This window comes from Galeopterus variegatus, unplaced genomic scaffold (assembly GCF_000696425.1).
Source record: "Galeopterus variegatus unplaced genomic scaffold, G_variegatus-3.0.2 Scaffold7989, whole genome shotgun sequence".
Taxonomy (NCBI): Eukaryota; Metazoa; Chordata; class Mammalia; order Dermoptera; family Cynocephalidae; genus Galeopterus; species Galeopterus variegatus.
Window position 1 is genome coordinate 89,741 of NW_007734100.1, and position 9,395 is coordinate 99,135.

General features: G+C 35.1%; 2 pseudogenes; both read left to right on the forward strand.

Moving 5' to 3' along the window:
* The first annotated feature begins 8,808 nt into the window (after positions 1 to 8,808).
* LOC103608079 lies at positions 8,809 to 9,017 on the forward strand (annotated as a pseudogene).
* A 42-nt stretch (positions 9,018 to 9,059) lies between these two features.
* LOC103608080 lies at positions 9,060 to 9,268 on the forward strand (annotated as a pseudogene).
* Positions 9,269 to 9,395: the final 127 nt, after the last annotated feature.

The window sequence follows — 9,395 nt, forward strand, 5'->3', positions numbered from 1 at the left end:
TGTTCATTTATGGCAGCTAATGCAAAGTCCTTGCCATGAGCCAGGCATTGTGTTATCTCAGTTGTGATCTGTACAACAAGCCAATTGAAGTGGGTATTTGTTGTTTTCTGTTTATCGACTGAGGCTCAGAAAGATTAAGCCATGTCCAAGATTACACAATTCGTGAGGCTAGAATGTGAATTCATTCTGGAGACAGCCTTAATACTACTGCCTTTGCCTTAAACTCGTTACTGACCAAGGAACTACACACAGAGGAAGCTTCACAGGAGGAGAGGAACTGGGTCAGTCATGGATGCTATTTGCTATTGGTCAAATTTGCACTGAATTTTCAAACACTAGCTGGTTTCAGCTCAAGTTTATGTGGTGTTATTGTTAATTTTGCACAACAACTTTCAAGCATGATTTGAAGCCATATCTCATTCCTGACAGTGTGCTCTATTGCTGGTGTCAGCAATGGAAAAATCATCCTGAATAGCCATTTTTGATCATGATTGAGTTTGTATTCTACCTCAGACCACCTTAAAACTATTCAAGAAGCATACTATTGTTACATCTGGCTATATTCCTCAAAAACAATTATTTCCTTAAATGTACAGTTTCTATCTCCCCTCTCCCTACCATACAAAACATGCTTTTTGTGGAAAATGGGAAGGAAGTCCCTTTACCAGTCCATAATTAACATTTAAAATATATAGATAGGGCCGGCCAGTGGCTCACTTGGGAGAGCGTGGTGCTGATAACACCAAGTCAAGGGTTAAGATCCCCTTACCAGTCATCTTAAAAAAAAAAAATATATATATATATATATATATATATATATATGTATGTATGTATGTATTTTCTGCCTGTATTCTATTTACACTCAACTGCAAATAGCTTTGCATCCTGCTTCCACTTGATTATAATTGGCATTTTGATGAAACAGTTAATAGAATGTTGCAGTAAACTAGTGTTTATTGAGTGCCTACTATGTGCTGATGCTCAGCTAGCCTCAGGCTAGGAAGAGTGAAGTTCAATGTTCCCACTCTTGCTTGAACTTACTATCCAGAGAAAGTTTTCCCTCAATCTTTACGCAGTACGAAGTAACATTTTTATAATATAACTATCACTTTCAAAATTTCTCACTTTTAACAGTTTGGATTTTAAGGCCTTTCTTAAAGATGTTCATGTGTTTCTTTCATATAGATACATTTTCTGTCCCGTTTTTAGATTTATCTGCATTGCATTTACTGATTAGAAGCACTGGGTGGCAGCAAAAGAACACAGAAGATTTTCTATTTGCTTTTGTGTACACAAAAATGAAGTGAAAGCTGTACTTTGGATTTCATGGATGATGGAGAGGAAAAAATACAATGATTAAAATTTGATATGTAACTGTAGCAGATGAGACCCCAACACATCTCACGACTAAATAAATATTACCCTAAATGAAAAAGTTAAACTTATGTTTTATTATCAAGAGCATATTGTAAAGTTCTTTTTTAGCTTCTATTAGTCACAAAAATATCTTCCAAGATTTTTATGTAATTACTTATTTATAATGATGAGGAAACAAACCCAAACCAGATACTAAGAAAACCTTGTTTAGTGAGAACTTGTGAACAGAGATTTTGAATGTCAAGGAACAATGGAAAAGAGTCACTTTTCTTGACAGCCTGTTTTAAAGAGTGTTCTTAGAGAAAAACTGAGCTTGGAGATATACAGACAAAAGTTTGTTTTCCTTTTTCTTTTTAAAAATTGCTTAGCAAGCAGATTTTGAGAAATGTGAGTCTCTGAAGATTTTATACCAGACCTATAAATTTACAATGGCTCAATTCCAAGCCGAGTGCCTTACACATGGTATCTCAGACTAAAAATGTGAAATGGTCCTGAGGCAGCAACAAGATAGCAAACACTTACTTTATTTTATGTTTTGCACAGAAATTTGAAATCTGTTTAGATGAAAATAGAACTTTCCATTTCTCCCAAATATTTTTCAACCTTATCTTCTTACTTTAAAAGAATCTTTTCTTTTAATTTTTAGAAAAAAATATATTTAGCCTACCTGCAAACTTCTAAACGAGTTACAAAAATGCTAACTGCAGAATGAAAAGGTTGCTTTTGTCCAGGGAGCTGAGTATTGAGCAAAGCCACAGTATTATCATACTGAGCTTATTCCTGGAGGGTTATGGAAGTACAATGTTTGTCTTTCTCCCCCTTCCAGAAAGGGGAAGGAGCCTTCCAGTTTACCTGGAGCCTGAACCCTTCTTGATTTTATTTCTTGTTGGCAACATTATCATTGCTTTCTTATGCATGTATGATATGGATCAGTGAACCTCATATTATTTGACTCTTAATGGAAATGAAGGTTGGGGAAATAGGCAAGTTCCCCCCACCCCCCACCCCCATGAGGTATATGGCTACCAGGGCCTCAATGTTCACTTTCCTTTTATAGTACTGAGGATGTTTCAGCAGTATTTACAGATTCTGAGACCTGGAATCCCAATCTGAATCTATACCTGATAACCGTCCTGGGCTTGGACTCTGGCCGTCAATATCTGTTACAAACCAAGAAAAAGGAGAGAAACATAATTATTTTTTTCACCATTTCCTCTTCTTGGGGAATTTTATTTGGGGGAGGTGGGGAGGGGGAAAACATTTGTATTGTTCCAATGCAAGGTGGATTTGTTTTGTCTTTAGAAACTATGTGGAGTCACTGTGCTGAAATAATCTAATATGCTATTTCTAGGAATCCAAAGTATTTGGGGGCAGAAGGCTATAAATCCCGCTGGAAAATTTCTAGGAAAGAAATTTAATCTGCCCATCCCACCATGTCTATCATTATGTCACATGATTTTCATTTATTTGTATTGGCTACTTATTAAGAAATTACGCTGGAAAATTTCTAGGAAAGAAATTTAATCTGCCCATCCCAACATGTCTATCATTATGTCACATGATTTTCATTTATTTGTATTGGCTACTTATTAAGAAATTACTTATAAATATAATGAGACAAGGTTCATTTTGAAACTCAGTGGTGGTAAAACTAAAGGGTAAAACCAAATATAATTTGTATCTTTTTTTACAGTCTTTAAAGACCTATCTTTCAAGTTTCAGGATTTATTTTTGTTCCAGATTTATTGTTTTCATGGCTATTTTAAATTTCATTAAATTTGATGATCTAGCCTTAAATCACTAATTCCTAAAATATATCTTCAGATAAATATGTCTGTAGAATATTTTTTAGTATGAATTGTAGAAGTTCAGAAAGAATATCACAGCACAACTTTGACTTCTTGGTTCTATCCGTGACTGTTGACCGAATAAATCAATGAAACTATGCATACGATTCTCTATCTGCACAATTGGCACAATCATGCCCATTTTCCTTCACTGATTATACAAATTCAAATGAAAAGAAATCAGGTTTTTAGAAGAAAATACTGTTTAAAATATTATGCTGGTATTCATAAAATTAAGATGTAATTTTACATCAAAACTGGGCAATTTTGATGGAAAGTTTCTCTTCTAGTTTGTTCTCTATTTTCTGTGTCCTAAGGAAGTATTCTGAATTAATAGGTCATTTGGGGAAGTTAGAATTCTCAGACCTTGCACTTGTGAAACTCTTTGGCTGAAATCTGCCCCTGGAGTCTAATATATTCTGTTTGGACACCTAAGGTTTTGCTAGGTTGTTTGAGACCATGGGCCAATCCTAGAAGGAGTCAGGCAGTGAAAAAATTCTAACAAAAGCAAAGGATTTTATCTTATATACCAAAAGTGTCAATCCTTCTCTAATTCATTTGGAGAAAGAAGCCCACACCACAAGGAATAGATTATCAGGCAGTGAAAAAATTCTAACAAAAGCAAAGGATTTTATCTTATATACAAAAAGTGTCAATCCTTCTCTAATTCATTTGGAGAAAGAAGCCCACACCACAAGGAATAGATTCCCATGTTTTTGGTACTAATAGAAGTTGTTTCTCCTGACTCCAGAGCAGCATCTAGAGCAGTGGCTGTCAGCTCTGGCTCCACATGAGCATCACTCCAGAAGCTTAAGAAAAAATCCCCATGGTCAGGCCCTATCCCAGACCAACAAATCAGTTTTCTGGGGATGGAGCCCAGGCATCAGTATTGTTTGAAGCTCCTCAGCATATGTCATTGTGCATCTGAGGCTGAGAACCATTAACCTAGAGACTGCAGAACAGAACAAAAAGCTTAAACAATGGAGCAGTCTTCAACATCCACTACTTTGTTCTTACTTTTATTATCTTACTTTTCCAAAAAGGAAAATTTGAAGATGAACAAAATACACACTAACAAAGATGTGCTCAGAATCAGACAGTCAATCTTTTCAGCTAACTATGGTCCTCCCTGGGGCAGTACAACTTTGCTTCACCACTGCAAAGGAGGATTCCATTCTTCCTTCCAGCCTATCCACTATGCTACTCAAAGAAACAAAAATGAACATAAGATTCATCTGAGCCCTTTCTGATACTGCTGAAGTTATGAGATATAGACAATAGTCTTCCCAACTTGAACATAAGCCCACACAATAATTACAAGTCTTAAGAAATTGGTGGTTTCTCTATTCTGTCTGAAATGATAAAAAAAGAAAAGAAACCTCATACCTCAAAGCATTCAAATAATTATATAATATTATTTGTGTATACACACAAGCAAAAATGCTTTTAGGAAATTGACCTGGAAGATAGAAATGGATTCTAGACTGGAGTTGGCCCTGGCTAGTTGAGACCTTAAAATTTTTTTCTACTTTCACTAACTTCAGTGTCCTCACTTATTAAAAGGGCATCTGTGACTCTGACAAACCAGACTCCTTATCTGCTCCTTCTACAATCTTCATGCATTTCTCAAATCAACCCTGCTGTAGAGATAAGTTCCAATTAGCTATACATTTGCTTTAGAAATATTCCAATCACAGGTCTTAATTTTTGCTGGGTGAGTAGAAAAGAATGTTGATGTCATTTACTATCAATTGCATTTGTCTCCTTTTATGAGGAAGATAATGCAGATATTGGATTAAATTTCAATGCTGTCTTAGAAAGACACATTATACAGAGAACTGGGAAATATTCTTTTTACCGATTATGTTACAGACAGTAATGTTTAACATGGCACATAAATCAACAGATTAAATGAGCAAAAGTCTGATGTATTTAAAAAGAAACTTAGCAATATACTTATATTTAACATATAGTTGGTGCTCAACAAATGTTTAAGTGGTGGATGAATTTGAAATGTTAAATAGCAATTTCTAAGTCTCGAATGCCTCTTTGAAAAAGCAGATTTCCTTAAATGGTTAAAATTTGGATACAGTAAAATTGGAAAAACTCATCATTGGACAGGAATAGCAATTTTTAATTAGATAGTGCTTGGGCTGATATTCTTATGCAATGATTTTGAAAAGTTTTAAAAAGTTACAGCAAGCTTTGAAATACCTTTAATCTATTTTATTAAAAAATAATCTCAATGAAGAAGGTAAATTTTTCTTATGGGTGTACATCTAGAATTCCCATGGTTCTATCACCTATAATAAACTTTGTGGCTATGAAGCACAGTTTTGTTAAGATTTTGAAGAAAGCTAAAATCACATTAATATGTTAATACAACCATTTGTTTAAATTACTACTCTCTAAAAATAATTAATTTGTCCAAATGAGTATTTGCTTCCTTTACACTGAGTAATTATAAATTGAGAAACTGCTTGTGAATAGGAAGAATTGGAAAGCTTTTGTTTTCCTAAGATCCTCTTATTCAAGATTAAAAATAAAGGATTATATCTTACTTTTTAATACACTAAATTATATTTAAGTGTCTTCTGCTTTTAATAACTGTAGGCAAAGTAACTTTGACTGACTCACCTGCTGGGTCCAACCTAAAAAGTGGAACAAAACAAGCCAACAAGCAAAGGAAAACTGCTTAACGGTCTCAGAAAGCTAACAAGATACTAGAGAATACCAAGGCCATGATCTAGAGATGGGATAAGATGGTTCTGGAGTTGGGGTGCTTATCCCCCTTTTCCTGGGGATAGAGGTTGAGAGGTCCAGTGTTCATGTAATGGTGTTGACGTCCTATGAATCAAAAGCAATGAGGATTGGTGTCCAGGGTCCACCAAGTTTGGGAAAGAGTTCTAGTTCCTTCTTTCCCCACTTTGAGTTGAGGCCCCAAAGGGTCTAGGACCATAGAGAAGTGAATGGGAAGTTGATTCTTGCAGGTGATCCAGAGTGCTCATATCCCCAGGCATCAAGTAAAGAAAATATAACGCCTTCTTGGAAAATCATAATATGATTATCCAATGCCCCAAATCACTTCTACAAGAAATCTTGCAAATACAATATTCAGGGCATAATAAAAAAATATCCAGGCAGGAGCCACGAATGAAAGCTGACGGAAACAACCCAATGGAAATAGACTTACAAGGGCTCCAGATATTGGTATTGTCAGATACAGAATTTAAAACATTAACATGTGATGCAAAGATAAGAAAATAAGAATTTAAACGAGTATAGTTTGGTAAAGGTGGTATAGGACAAGATTGAGAATTTTGGCAAATGTGGAAACTATAAAAAGACCAAACAGAAAATCTGGAACATAAAATTTAATGACTGGAATAGAAAGATCTCAGTGGTTGGGTTTAACAGAAGATTGACATGGATGATAAGAGAATTAGTGAAGAGCTTAAGGGGTTAAATAAAATGTCCAGAATGAAGTATGGAAAGTCAAATAAATTGGAAAATCAGAATGGGGGTAAAAAACATGAGGCTTAAGTGAAAAGCTCTACCTTATGAGTAATGTTACTTCCGTAAGAAGAGAAGAAATAGAATGGGGTGGAAACAAAATTTAAATAGAGACAAGAATTTTCCAAAACTTATGAAACTTATCAAGCCACAAAGAATGCCTAAAAATCAAAAACAAGATAAATATAAAGAAAATCAAATTTAGGCACATGATGATGATATTTCTGAAAACCAAAGTTTAAAAACATAAAGCCAGATAAAAAAAGATTGTCTTCAAAGAAGCAACAATTTAACCATAGTCACCCTACTGTGCAATAGAACATCACAACTTATTCTTCCTTTCTAATTTAGGCACATGATGATGATATTTCTGAAAACCAAAGTTTAAAAACATAAAGCCAGATAAAAAAAGATTGTCTTCAAAGAAACAACAATTTAACCATAGTCACCCTACTGTGCAATAGAACATCACAACTTATTCTTCCTTTCTAATTGTAATTTTGCAACAGTTGGCCAACCCCTTCTGTTTTTCCTTCCACCTCTCCTATCCAGTCTCTGGTAACCACTGTTCTACTCTCTGCCTCTGTAGTATCTTTCCTTTTTAGATTCCACAAATGAGTGACATCATGTGGTATTTGTCTTTCTGTTTCTGGTTTACTTCACTTAACATAATGTCCTCCAAGTCCATCCATGTTGCGACAAATGACAAGATTCCATTCTTTTTTATGGCTGAACAGTACTGTGTATATATACCACAGTTTTTTTTATTCATTCATCTGTGGATGAACACTTAGGTTGATTCTATACCACATCTTGCCTATTGTAAATTTTGCTGTAATAAACATAGGCATGCAGATATCTCTTCAACATGCTGAATTCATTTACTTGGGTATATAGCCAGTAGTGGGATTGCTGGATCAAATGGTAGTTCTATTTTCAACTTTTTGAGGAACCTCCATACTGTTTTCTATAATGGCTGCACTACTTTATACTACCACTAATAGTGTGCAAATGTTCCCTTTTCTCCACATCCTGTCAACACTTGTTTTCTTTTATCTTTTTGATGATAGCCATTCTAACTAGAGTGAGGTGGTATCTCATTGTTGTTTTGATTTGCATTTCCCTGATGATTAGTGATGTTGAGCATTTTTTCACTTGCCTGTTGCCCATTTGTATGTCTTCTTTTGAGAAATGTCTATTAAAATCCTTTGCCCATTGATCAATTGGGTTATTTTTATTTTATTTTGTTTTGCCGGTGAGCTTTTTAAGTAACTATGTATTATTGATATTAATCCCTTGTCAGATGTGTAGTTTGCAAATATTTTCTCCCATTCAGTAGATTGTCTCTTCACTCTATTAATAGTTTCCTTTGATATGCAAAATTTTCTGATGTAGTCCCACTTGTCTATTTTTGCTTTTATTGCTTATGCTTTTGAAGTCTTATTTAAAAATTCTTTGCCCAGCTCCATGTCATGGATCGTTTCTGCTATGTTTTCTAGTAGTTTCATAGTTTTGGGTTTTACATTTAAATCCTTAATCCATTTTGAGTTGATTTTTTATATATATGGGGAGAGATAGAGATCTAGTCTCATTCTTCTGCATGTTGATATCCGGTTTTCTCAGCACCGTTTATTGAAGAGACTATCTTTCCCCCAATATACCCTTTCTTTTTGATGAGAGCATTTGAGTTCCTCTCTTCGAGACATTTGAAAACATGCAATAAATTATTATTAACTATAGATGCCTAACACTACAGTAGACCACAAGAACTTATTTTTCTGACACTTGGTGGTGGCCACTGTGCAGACCTGTTTCCATTTGCTCATGTGCCTCACTCTGCTTTATCTGCAACCATGTCTGACAAATATGATATGGCTGAAATTGAGAATTCTAATAAGTTGAAATTGAAGAAGTCAGAAATGCAAGAGAATAATCCACTGCCTTCCAAAGAAACAATCAAACAGGAGAAACAAGCAGGTGAATCACAATGAGGCATACCCTGCCAGCAATAAATTATTATTAACTATAGATACCTAACACTACAGTAGACAACAAGAACTTATTTTTCTGACACTTGGTGGTGGCCACTGTGCAGACCTGTTTCCATTTGCTCATGTGCCTCACTCTGCTTTATCTGCAACCATGTCTGACAAATATGATATGGCTGAAATTGAGAATTCTAATAAGTTGAAATTGAAGAAGTCAGAAATGCAAGAGAATAATCCACTGCCTTCCAAAGAAACAATCAAACAGGAGAAACAAGCAGGTGAATCACAATGAGGCATACCCTGCCAATATGCANACAAGAACTTATTTTTCTGACACTTGGTGGTGGCCACTGTGCAGACCTGTTTCCATTTGCTCATGTGCCTCACTCTGCTTTATCTGCAACCATGTCTGACAAATATGATATGGCTGAAATTGAGAATTCTAATAAGTTGAAATTGAAGAAGTCAGAAATGCAAGAGAATAATCCACTGCCTTCCAAAGAAACAATCAAACAGGAGAAACAAGCAGGTGAATCACAATGAGGCATACCCTGCCAATATGCACTGTACATTCCAGAAGCATTGCCTTCTTATTTTACTTCTTTTAGCTGTTTAACTTCCTAATTTGCAAGGAGGATAAAGTTTAAATGACTGTGCTGCCCCTTTCACA